Here is an 11,763-nt window from a genome sequence, read left to right as displayed (position 1 = left end):
ATATTACATTTTTTGTATGGTCACACCTGAGCACATTTGACACTTTATTCACAAGTCACGTTACCAGATATTTTTGCACATAAGATTGTGGCTTTCATCCTACCTACCTTCATGTCTGTGAATGTGTCTTCACTCTCCAGGGGTCCTTCTCTGCTCTGCTGTGGCAGCCGGTGAGGGGCTGCCGAGAACGAGTGCCTTTGATTTAAAAATGGTGCCAGGCGGCGCCATTACATAACTGCGCATGCGTCCGCCCGGCTGAGCTTGTACGAGCTTTCCCGAGCCTGGCCGGCATGGGAACGGCGCATGCGCTGTTACGATGTCAGCCCGCAACCATTCTTTTACAGGCATCGGCTGCCCGTAATGGCCATTTACGGGCAGCCCGATTAACAGGCGCTTACAGGGACAATGTACATTACCCGGGACAGGCTCCTATTTGCTGGGACTGTCCCGGCAAAAACGGGACAGTTGACAAGTATGCCCTTCCACGCAGGCCTAATGCATTAATGTTGCATCATAAAGTGGGGCAACCATCTTTAAACCTGGGGGCCCCATAATCTTCTATTGCCCGGGGGCCCCACGAGTTTTCAGCCCGCCCCTGGCACAGATAATAGAAAAAATAAACCCCTCTAAGCTAGTAGGAGCGGCGGAGCGGAGTTGTATAATTTAGAATTTTTCTTTAAAATTCTGCACTGATTGTCTTTGAAATTCTCTGGGCACCTATTCAAATCCAATCCAAGGACAAATCTAGGGACAGTGTCCTCAGTCTGGGAACTGTCCCCAGAAACTCAGGACATCTGGTCACCCTACTATAGCAACAACCAACCTCCAGTAATATTGCTACGCACTCATTTTGCAGATTGCAGGGTGTGGCCAGATTGTGCCAATAGTGAGAGGCATGGTTCTAAAAAAACCTGAGTTTAATAGACATTTTTAACAATACAATAGCGCAATGATTAAATAAAGAAATGAGACACTTGCATTAAGAATGTATTTCAGGCAGCATTAGTTTAGCAACCTTTATGCCCCCTGTTCATATAGGAGCCCGCTTTTACATCAGGGTTCCATTTAGGAGTCCCTCCTTACGTTAATCCCCTCTTACGCTAGAGTTTCCCCCTTGGATCAGTCTTCTTTCATCAATATCCCTTTAGATCAGTTTCCTCCTTTAGATCAAAAGTCCCCTACAATCATACTCTCTATCTGCACACAGGAAGTTTCATCCTGCTGTGCATGCTGGGAAAGCGCACCATCTGTTGCTAGAATGCCGATGGTCCCGGCAACCAATGACGGCAGAGATGGTGGCTATGAGGTAGAAGCAGAAAGTGCAAGCAGCCTATGTCGACAGGAATCCTTGATAGGTGCAGTGTGGGAACAGTGGATCACATGTACCCTGCACACATTTCCCCCATTGAGGATATGCCTCTGCACTGGGTCCCTCTGGTCTTTTCCTGCTAAATGCATGCAAAACCAAGTAAAACTGAGCAGAATGCTGTCAGTAATGACGATTCAAGCAATAGATAAGTGATTTTTCATGCACCATGGCAGGTTTAAAATGGTTTACAGATCTCTGTACAGATGGCCCATCTACATAGGGGTGCGCAGGGGATGTGTCGGATGTGCCTGGGCACACCCTACTCACCAAGGTTGCCAATCACACAATGTCTGTAAAAAGCCAGAGGCTACAGTTGCTTCGCATCTCTGCTGCCTCCTTAGCCAATGGGAATGACACGGTACCTACCCCCGCACAATGTAGTCAGAATACATACAAACACACGCATGCATGTGTGCTTGAGCTTTGGAGTGCACACCCCAATGCAATAGGCTGTGCACACCTATGCTCATCTATCCTGAGCCTCTTTAGAATTGCCTAAATTGAATATCTGAGTAGGAGAGCTGGAAAACAACCACTTACTGCTACAGGGCGGCCACATTGTGCAGGACCACGTATATATGTGCGTTAGCCTGAAATTCCGGGTATCGGGCACAAGTATGCACCACCGGCAGCTCGCTCCCACCGTGAATCTACACAGCAGGAGGTGATCAGCGGGTCCTGCTGATCGTTCTGTATACAGGCAGAACGGCGATCGACCTTTGTAAACAAGGCAGATTTCTGTTCTGTCAGTACAGAAGGCATGGATCCTGTGTTCCTGTAAAGCAGGGATATGAATCTATGCCTTCCACTCATAAAAGTACCTCCCCCTCTACACTGAAACACCAGCTAGACACACAGTTAACCCTTTGAACGACCCTGATGTTAACCCCTTCCCAGCCAGTGTCATTAGTACAGTGACAGTGCATATTTTTAGCACTGATCACTCTAATAGTGTCACTAGTACACAAAAATAAAAAGTGTCAAAAGCGTCAGTTAGGTGTCCGATTTGTCCGCCGCAATATTGCAGTCCCGCTATAAGTCGCTGATTGCTGCCATTACTAGTAAAATACATAAATAAAAAATGAATGTATCTCATAGTTTGCACAAGCCAATCAATATACACTTATTGGGATTTTTTTTTTACTAAAAACACATAGCAGAATACATATTGGTCTAAATTGATGAAGAAATTAGTTTTTACATTTTTTGATTGGATGTGTTTTACAGCAGAAAGTAAAAAATATTGTTTATTTTCAAAATTGTCACTCATTTCTTCTTTATAACGCAAAAAAAACAAAAAAAAAAAAAAACACAGAAGTGATCAAATATCACCAAAAGAAAGCTCTATTTATGGGAAATAAAAGGACATATATTTTTTATAGGTAGTTTTGCATGACCGCCCAGTTGTCAGTCAAAGTAATGCAGTGCCGTATCGCAAAAAAATGGCTTGGTCAGGAAGGGGGGGGGGGGGGGGTAAATCTTCTGGAGGTGGTTAATTTGCCAATATCTGGCCTTCCCCTGGCTCCTTATCTTATCTGGGGCTGTGACAAGAGGGGAGTCGTATGCTTTCAATTGCCAGCTGCACACTGCTCAGCACATGCAGAAGAAACAGTTTATGATATACTCTGGCTATCGCACCACCCTATGCCCTGTCTTTGGCCAATGCTACATCCTGCACAAAAACTGAGCTGAGGATGAGCTCTTCTTCAGTAGCTACACCAGATTCCATTCTCTCCCAACTTTGTCTACTGTTCAAGTTTGGGCAGCTGGATTGGGGCTGCCACAGTCCAATCATCAGTACAGATGGGTGGAGCAGGCAAAAGAAAATGATTGTTCTGTCCCCGCAACACCTTTCTCTGTGTGTAGCTCAACATGCAGCTAAACCCTTTTATTCTGCAATAAGCCAGTCAGAGTGTCATTTTGAAGCTTTATTAACAAAACTGAGTGGTTGAAACTATTGAGAAAACAAAAAAACATAAAACAAATATTGATATGTATAATCAGTATATGACATATACAGAAACACGATGAATAAGCTGATAGCTCATTCCTTCTTTCTCTAAGATGGAGTCTAAGTTCCCAGGATGCACCTGTTTCTTCCTTAGACTGAAGAATGATGAAACTTTTGTTAAAGGTGAACAATTTCTGCAAAACTATAAATATTACCACCGGGCTCTATCTTGTGGTCAATTCTGATATTGCAGGCAAACTACTAATAGATTTCCTGCTGGAGGCAGAACAATTATATTCATACACTGCACCACCGATGACTGTCCCCTAACCAGCAAATAAACCAGCATGAATTTGTCAAAGGACAAATGGAAGACTGCACCTGTTCTACCTGTGATTCCTGACGTGTCCACATTCCAAACCTCAACCATGCTGTGGTGTAAAATTCACCCTGCCGAACAGGTTTACTGAAAGAGAAAGTCATAGTTTTGACTAGGTTAGGAACATTCACACCATAGATGTATTCCACGTACACTTTCTGGGGAATTAACTAGATTCTCTGCCGTAATGGACTCATTTCAAGTTGATCTGCACCACCGGTACCAGTTTCTATTTCAGAGAAAAAGAGAAACTAGAGCAGATCTATGACTAATTAACAGAGGGAATGCCATACAGAAAACTACCCCAGATTCCCACCAGAGTCCTCAGGACAGAGGCGGCTCTAGGCTTTGTGAGACCTAAGACCCCACTCACGCCCATAATGGGAAAAATCATTCAAATGATAAAAATGAACTGTATAAATTGCATATATAGTATCTCACAAAAGTAAGTACACCCCTCACATTTTTTGTAAATATTTTATTATATCTTTTCATGTGACAACACTGAAGAAATGACACTTTGCTACAATGTAAAGTAGTGAGTGTGCAGCTTGTATAACAGTGTAAATTTGGTGTCCTCTTAAAATAACTTAACACACAGCCATTAATGTCTAAACTGCTGGCAACAAGTGAGTACACCCCCTCAGTCAAAATGTCCAAATTGGGCCCAAAGTGTCAATATTTTGTGTGGCCACCATGATTTTCCAGCACTGCCTTAACCCTCTTGGGCATGGAGTTCACCAGAGCTTCACAGGTTGCCACTGGAGTCCTCTTCCACTCCTCCATGACGACATCATGGAGCTGGTGGTTTTTAGAAACCTTTATCTCCTACACCTTCCGTTTGGGGATGCCCCACATATGCTCAATAGGGTTTAGGTCTGGGGACATGCTTGGCCAGTCCACCACCTTTACCCTCAGCTTCTTTAGCAAGGTAGTGGTCATCGTGGAGGTGTGTTTGGCGTCGTTATCATGTTGGAATCCTGCCCTGCGCCTCAGTTTCCAAAGAGAGGGGATCATGCTCTGCTATAGTATGTCTCAGTACATGTTTGCATTCATGGTTCCCTCTATGAACTGTACCTCTCCAGTGCTGGCAGCACTCATGCAGCCCCAGACCATGACACTCCCTCCACGATGCTTGACTGTAGGCAAGACACACTTGTCTTTGTACTCCTCACCTGATTGCTGCTACACACGCTTGTCACCATCTGAACCAAATACGTTTATCTGGGTCTCATCAGACCACAGGACATGGTTCCAGTAATTTATGTTCTTAGTCTGCTTGTCTTCAGCAAACTGTTTGCTGGCTTTATTGTGCATTATTTTTAGAAGAGGCTTCCTTCTGGGACAACAGCCATGCAGACCAATTTGATGCAGTGTGCGACGTATGGTCTGAACACTGACAGGCCCTTCAACCTCTGCAGCAATGCTGGCAGCACTCATATGTCTATTTCCCAAAGACAGCCTTTGGGTATGACACTGAGCATGTACACTCAACCTCTTTGGTCGACCATGGCAAGGCCTGTTTTGAGTGGAACCTGTCCTGTTAAACCAATGTATGGTCTTGGCAACCATGCTGCAGATCAGTTTCAGGATCTTGGCAATCTTCTTAAAGCCTAGGCCATCTTTATGTAGAGCAACAATACTTTTTTTCAGTTTCTCAGAGAGTTCTTTGCCGTGAGGTGCCATGTTGAACTTCCAGTGACCAGTATGAGAAAGTGAGAGTGATAACACCATATTTAACACACATGCTCCCCATTCACACCTGAGACCTTGTAACACTAACAAATCACATGACACTGGGAAGGGAAAATGGCTAATTGGGCCTAGTTTGGACATTTTGACTTGAGGGTGTACTCACTTTTGTTGCCAGCGGCTTAGACATTAATGGCTGTGTGTTGAGTTATTTTGAGGGGGCAGCAAATTTACACTGTTATACAAGCTGTACACTCACCACTTTACATTGTAGCAAAGTGTCATTTCTTCAGTGTTGTCACATGAAAAGATATAATAACATATTTACAAAAATGTCAGGGGTGTACTCGCTTTTGTGACATACTGTATTAAGAGCCTTAAATCAGGATATTACACAGTATATTACACGCACACAAATATAGACAAAAGTCAAAAACCATATTTCTCTACTTACATGAAGATCAGGTTACTATAACCCAGCTGGCACAGAGTTCCCCCTTACATCAGAGTCTTCAGGATTCCTCCTTACAGTGCACGGGGACCTTTGATGTAAAGGGCAATGCTGCAGACTTCCTTGTAAAGGGGAACTCTGATGTAAGGGGGGGGGGGGGCTCTTGCGACCAGAGATCACCTTATTTGAGAGTGCACAGCATTCCCCTTCACATTAGAGTTGCCCTTTACATCAGGGTCCGCAGAGTTCCGACGGGAACTATGATGTTGGAGGGAGGGCTCTGGTGACCACAGACCACCTTCCACAGAGTAAATGCACTAAGGTAAGGTGGGTTACTGGTATAAGGGGGAACCTTTATATTAGTTCTCCCTTACCTTACAGTATTTACTCTCCCCTTGCATCACTGACCCCCCCCCCCCTCAGACTGGCCTGGCAGTGCTGTTACTGACCTCCTCTCAGGTGCACCGTGCAGGGCTTAGTCAGGCAGTACTCTCTGAGCTAAAGCTTGGCAGCTCTGGTTTCATCCTATATTCTCCTTTCCACAGTCCACACACATCTGACTCCTTCCCTTGACCCCCATCCTGGCAGTGCTCCCACTCTTGACCCTTCTGTAGGCTCCCCCCCCAGAGACTGCCGACATGATACAGGAGATGGTCAGAGACTGTGAGGACATGACTTTCCCACTGTGCTCATACTCGCCTTTCCTTCATGTGGGGGATAAGTAGAGAGTCCTTTGCCCTGCAGAAACTCTTAACATGAGCTGAAGCTTCCACATTATTTTAAATCACTGTTGCAAGTAAATGATGTGGTGGGAAGCCCAAGCTGTACAGAACTCTTCATGCCCACATAGATAATAGATGAGAGAGCAGTAAGTTGAAGTGTCCACCGCATATCCACACTTCAGGTGTGTCCTAATACAGATTGAGTCTGCCCCCAGCACACACTATACAGCTCCCATAGACAATGCTGCACAGAGCCACTATGATAATGAGCAGCAATGGCACAGCTCACCTGTGTCCCATCCTAAGCACACCACCCGTGCCATCTCCAGTTTCCTCTCTGCATCTTCATGCTCCTCTGCGCACTCGCTGCACACACAGTACAGAGAGCCAGGCACATGTGGTGGGTGAGGAGGGAGATGTCAGCAGCACCCTCATTGGATACAGGGCTGCAGATCCCTGTTGTGTCATAACCTCTGATTGGCAGAGTATGTGGTGGACGGGGCAGTGTGTTTAAGCAGCCAAACACATAGGTGAAAGGGGAGCCCGGGGGAAGGCAGCTCTTGTAAGGACATGCAGCCCTGGTGTTCCCTACAGTAGGGGGTTGCTAGGTAGCAAAAAGACCAGGGGCTTGAACCCGAAGGTAAATTTGATCCCACAACGTCCCTTTCCGACATCAGAAGGGGGTGTGAAGATCAGCGCCAGGGAAGTTTGCCTGGCCCTGGATTAAAGGTGAGTGTAACACAAATTAGAGCATTTGATGGGGCGACGCCTCTGGACCCCTTTACATTACATTACACAACCCCCCCCCACACACCTCTGGACCCCCTTTGCATTGCACAGCACCCCCCCCCACACCTCTGGACCCCTTTAGCATTACACAGCCCCCCACCACACCTCTGGACCCCTTTTGCATTACACAGCCCCCCCCCCAGAGTTGTACGGGGTGCAAGGTTCAGGAGTGCATTGTAAGGGGGTGCAAGGTTCAGGAGTGCGTTGTACAGGGTGCAAGTTTCAGTAGTGAACTGTACGGGGTGCAAGGTTCAGGAGTGCGTTGTATGGGGTGCAAGGTTCAGGAATGAGTTACTACAAAGACACCAATTAGTTAAACATAGCACACTTATCTTAAAATCTTGTGTAGCCAGGACCGGACTATCATATATATATTGCAAATATATACATATATTCAGGTTTACCGTTATTGTTGACGTTGTCAAAGTGCCCCTTTAAGGCTGCTTACAGAAGAGGATCAGCCTTCACAGGAAGTGTGTGAACTGGATTGTGGGAGATAGTGTTCTAGATTGGATGCAGACTCTTGTTTGTAATGCCGAATAAACTATACTCCCAGGGAGCATTGGACTAGTGGAGGAAAGCCTATAAACCTATCTTCTTCACAGTGTGCATGCTCTCTTGCTTCCGGGACTCAGCGAGTACAGACCAGCATGAGAGGTGTGTCAGGACACTGTCGGTGATTGAGGCCTAGTATATACGGCCTAGTGAGAGTGGGGCCCATCCTCAGCGGTGCGGATGCTGGTGACTACCCGGAGGAAGTGGATCCAGTGGAGCTGAACGGAGAGAGGGCGGAGGCTGAGCTGACTGACCGGGACAGCCGAGTATCGATCACTCCCAGACGCAGGAGCGTGGGAGGGCGCATGGCCTGTGTCACAGGATCATCATAAGTGGACACTAACAAGTGAACGAGTGCCTGGTGAAATCCTAATCGCAAGTATATTCTCCCTCAATAACACACTGACTGCAGACAGTATCACACACATTATTACCTTGGGATTACAAATATCACATTGAACAGTGATAAGAGCTCCAATTGCCTGTGAAGACATAGCAAGGCCTTGCTAGGAGAGGGGATTCAACACTTAAAGAGGACCAGTTACAGTAATTTGAATCACTGCCAGTTAGAGAGACAGCCTGTAAGAGACGCTCAGTGCGCATGCCCAGGTACCTGATTAAATGGAAGGGCTATGGCCCGGAAGAAAATTCATGGGAACCAGAAGCCAACCTCCATGCTACGGATCTAATACAAACCTTTTTTCAGTTTCATCCTGAGAAGATGTTGCAGATGGGCATCCGGAGGCCGCCCATTGGGGGGGGGGCAATGTAAGAGACGCTCAGTGCGCATGCCCAGGCACACGGGAAGGAATGTGCGAATGCGCATGCGCCAATGCGCGAAGGCGCGAACGTGCGTACGCAACGTGCGCACGCAATTGGCGCCAAACGGCCTATTTATACCAAGCGGTGACAGGAGCACATTGCTGAGTGGTCTTTCAGCTTGTGTTCCTGTCTACCTGTGCCCTGACCTGCTTGTGGATTTCCCGTTATACTGACCCGGCTTGCCTTTGACTCTCCTTTGGATTCCTGCCTGCCTACCTGTGACCTCAGCCTGTGTTTGACCCTGCCTTGCCTTATGCCTTTGTACCTTGCTGCCAGACTGTGTACCGACTTCGGCCTGTATCCTGACTCCGCTTTTGCCTCACGTTCCTGTACCCGTGCTGTCCGGCTGTTGACAACTCCTTGGCTTGTGTTCCGACTTCGCTCCTGCCTTCTCATCCAGCATCACCGAGTTCCAGTTCCAGGTGTTCATCCGGTGATCCACAGCCATCAGTCTTCTGCCAAGACATCACCTGCTATACCGGCCCTCGTGCCACTCTGTGTCCTACACCGCCTGTCATCTCTATCAGGGGTGTTGGACAGGAGGTGCAAGAGAAGCCCCCTCTACAGCTTGGTCTCCACCAGGTACGTGATAGTACCACTCAGCCAGATGTCGGAGACCGAGAGAGGGGCTTCACCTCTAGAGACATTATGCCAGCAACTTGCTTCGCTTACCCAAGCAGTCAAATCCTTGCAAGAGGGCTACTTCCAATTAGAGGGTCGCATCCAATCCATGGCTTCTATCCCGGCAACCCCGGCACCTGGGTCCTCCGTGCCCGAACGGGCTCTATATACACCTGCAGTGGTTTTGCCACCACCAGAACCTCGGGTACCTGCTCCAGAACGATTTTCGGGTGACCGACACAAATTCCGGGCTTTCAGGAATTCTTGTGAGCTATACTTTGCCCTGCAGCCACGTACTTTCTCACTTGAATCCACCAAGGTGGGGTTCGTGATCTCTCTACTTCTCGGAGAGCCGCAATCCTGGGCCCACCGTCTGCTGGAACAAAATAGTATAGCCCTGAACACCATCTCATCATTCTTCGAAGCAATGGCGCAGCTTTATGACGACCCCCAGCGATCTGTTACAGCCGAAGCAACCCTACATACGTTACAACAAGGCCGCCGCCCTGCTGAGGACTATGTCGCCGAATTCCGCAGATGGGCTTCCGATACAGGCTGGAATGATGCAGCCTTACGGCATCAATTCCGTCTCGGCCTATCAGAGGGCCTTAAGGATGAACTTGCCAGAGTGGGTACGCCTGATTCTCTTGATGACCTTATTAGTCTTACTATCCAGCTTGACCGCAGGCTCAGGGAACGGAGAGTGGAAAGAGCTGGAAGTTCCAGACCTACCTGGATGTTGCCTCAAGTGCCGTCACCTCCGGCTTTTCGTCCACCTGTCTCTTTCCCCACAACCTCCAGTGTGGAGCCCATGCAACTCTGACTTTTACGCTCTCCACTAACCACTGAGGAGAGATTGCGAAGACGCCGGAACAACTTATGCCTCTATTGTGGGGAGGCCGGACATTACCTTCAGACCTGCCCGGTGCGGCCTAGTAAGTCTCAGTTTGCTTTCCCTTCTTACCTTGCAAACACTTATAGGAGGGATCTGTCCACTCACATTACCCTACCTCTCTCGCTACAGATTCTCGGAAAGACCATCCAAGTCCCAGTCATTATTGACTCCGGCGCTTGCAGCTGCTTCATGGACAGTGACTTTGCTCAGCGTCATCAAATCCCTCTGCAAGCAAAGACCCGCCAGCTATCTATCCATCTAGCTGACGGATCCCATCTCAAGTCTGGGCCTATAACCCAAGAAACCTGCCCATTACTGGCTATCTCTAATAAAGGCCATCGAGAATACTTATGTTTGGACATTATCCCATCTCCTCTGTTCCCTATCATTCTCGGTATTCCATGGCTACAAGCACACAATCCTCAGATAAACTGGAAGTCAGGAGAAGTGGCATTTCCATCCACCTACTGTCAACAAAACTGCTTCCAGCCCAGTCCTGGGAAACCTGCATCACTTTTGGGCCTGCAACCTGATCCCTCTGCATCCCAACTTGTGCCCGCAGCTTACCATGAGTTCTTGGAAGTCTTTGATAAACAGAAAGCAGACATCCTACCACCTCACCGGCCGTATGACTGCCCAATTGAACTTTTACCAGGTGCTGAGATACCGTTTGGGCGTATCTTCCCCCTCTCTGAACTGGAGCTCGAGGCATTACGCCTTTACATTGATGAAAACCTGAAAAAAGGCTTCATCCGGCCCTCTACGTCCCCCGCGGGGGCTGGTATTTTCTTTGTTGAAAAGAAGGATCATTCTCTACGCCCCTGTGTTGATTATCGGGAGTTGAACAAGGTTACTGTCAAAAACAGATATCCTCTGCCCTTGGTTCCTGAACTATTCCAACGTTTCAGGGCAGCCACGGTATTCACAAAACTTGACCTACGAGGAGCATACAATCTAGTACGGATCCGCGAGGGCGACGAGTGGAAGACCGCCTTTCACACAAGATTCGGACACTTCGAGTATCTTGTCATGCCCTTTGGATTGTGCAATGCTCCAGCCACTTTTCAGCATTTTGTAAACAACATTTTCAGAGACTTTCTTGATCTATTTATGATTGTCTACCTTGATGACATTCTTATCTTTTCAGATTCCATTCAAGTACACCGTGAACATGTCAAGAAGGTTCTCGGCCGCCTAAAAGACCATGGATTATACGCGAAGGCCGAGAAATGCGAGTTCGAAAAGGAATCAATCCAATTCTTGGGACTCGTCATTTCCACTTCTGGGATCTCCATGGACCCCCAAAAGGTCAAATCGATCCTCGAATGGCCCACTCCCACAGACAGGAAGAGCACACAGAGGTTCATTGGATTCGCTAATTTCTACCGCAAGTTTATCAAGAACTTCTCCGCTATTATCCTTCCGGTCACCCAGCTAACAAGGCAAGGTACCCGTTTCCAATGGACACCGGCAGCACAAGCTGCGTTTGACCAGTTAAAGGTCCTATTTACTACTGC

This window comes from Pelophylax lessonae, assembly GCF_965119305.1.
Source record: "Pelophylax lessonae genome assembly, chromosome: 4".
Taxonomy (NCBI): domain Eukaryota; kingdom Metazoa; phylum Chordata; class Amphibia; order Anura; family Ranidae; genus Pelophylax; species Pelophylax lessonae.
The sequence above is the reverse complement of the archived record's forward strand: the minus strand, read 5'-3'. Positions refer to the sequence as shown.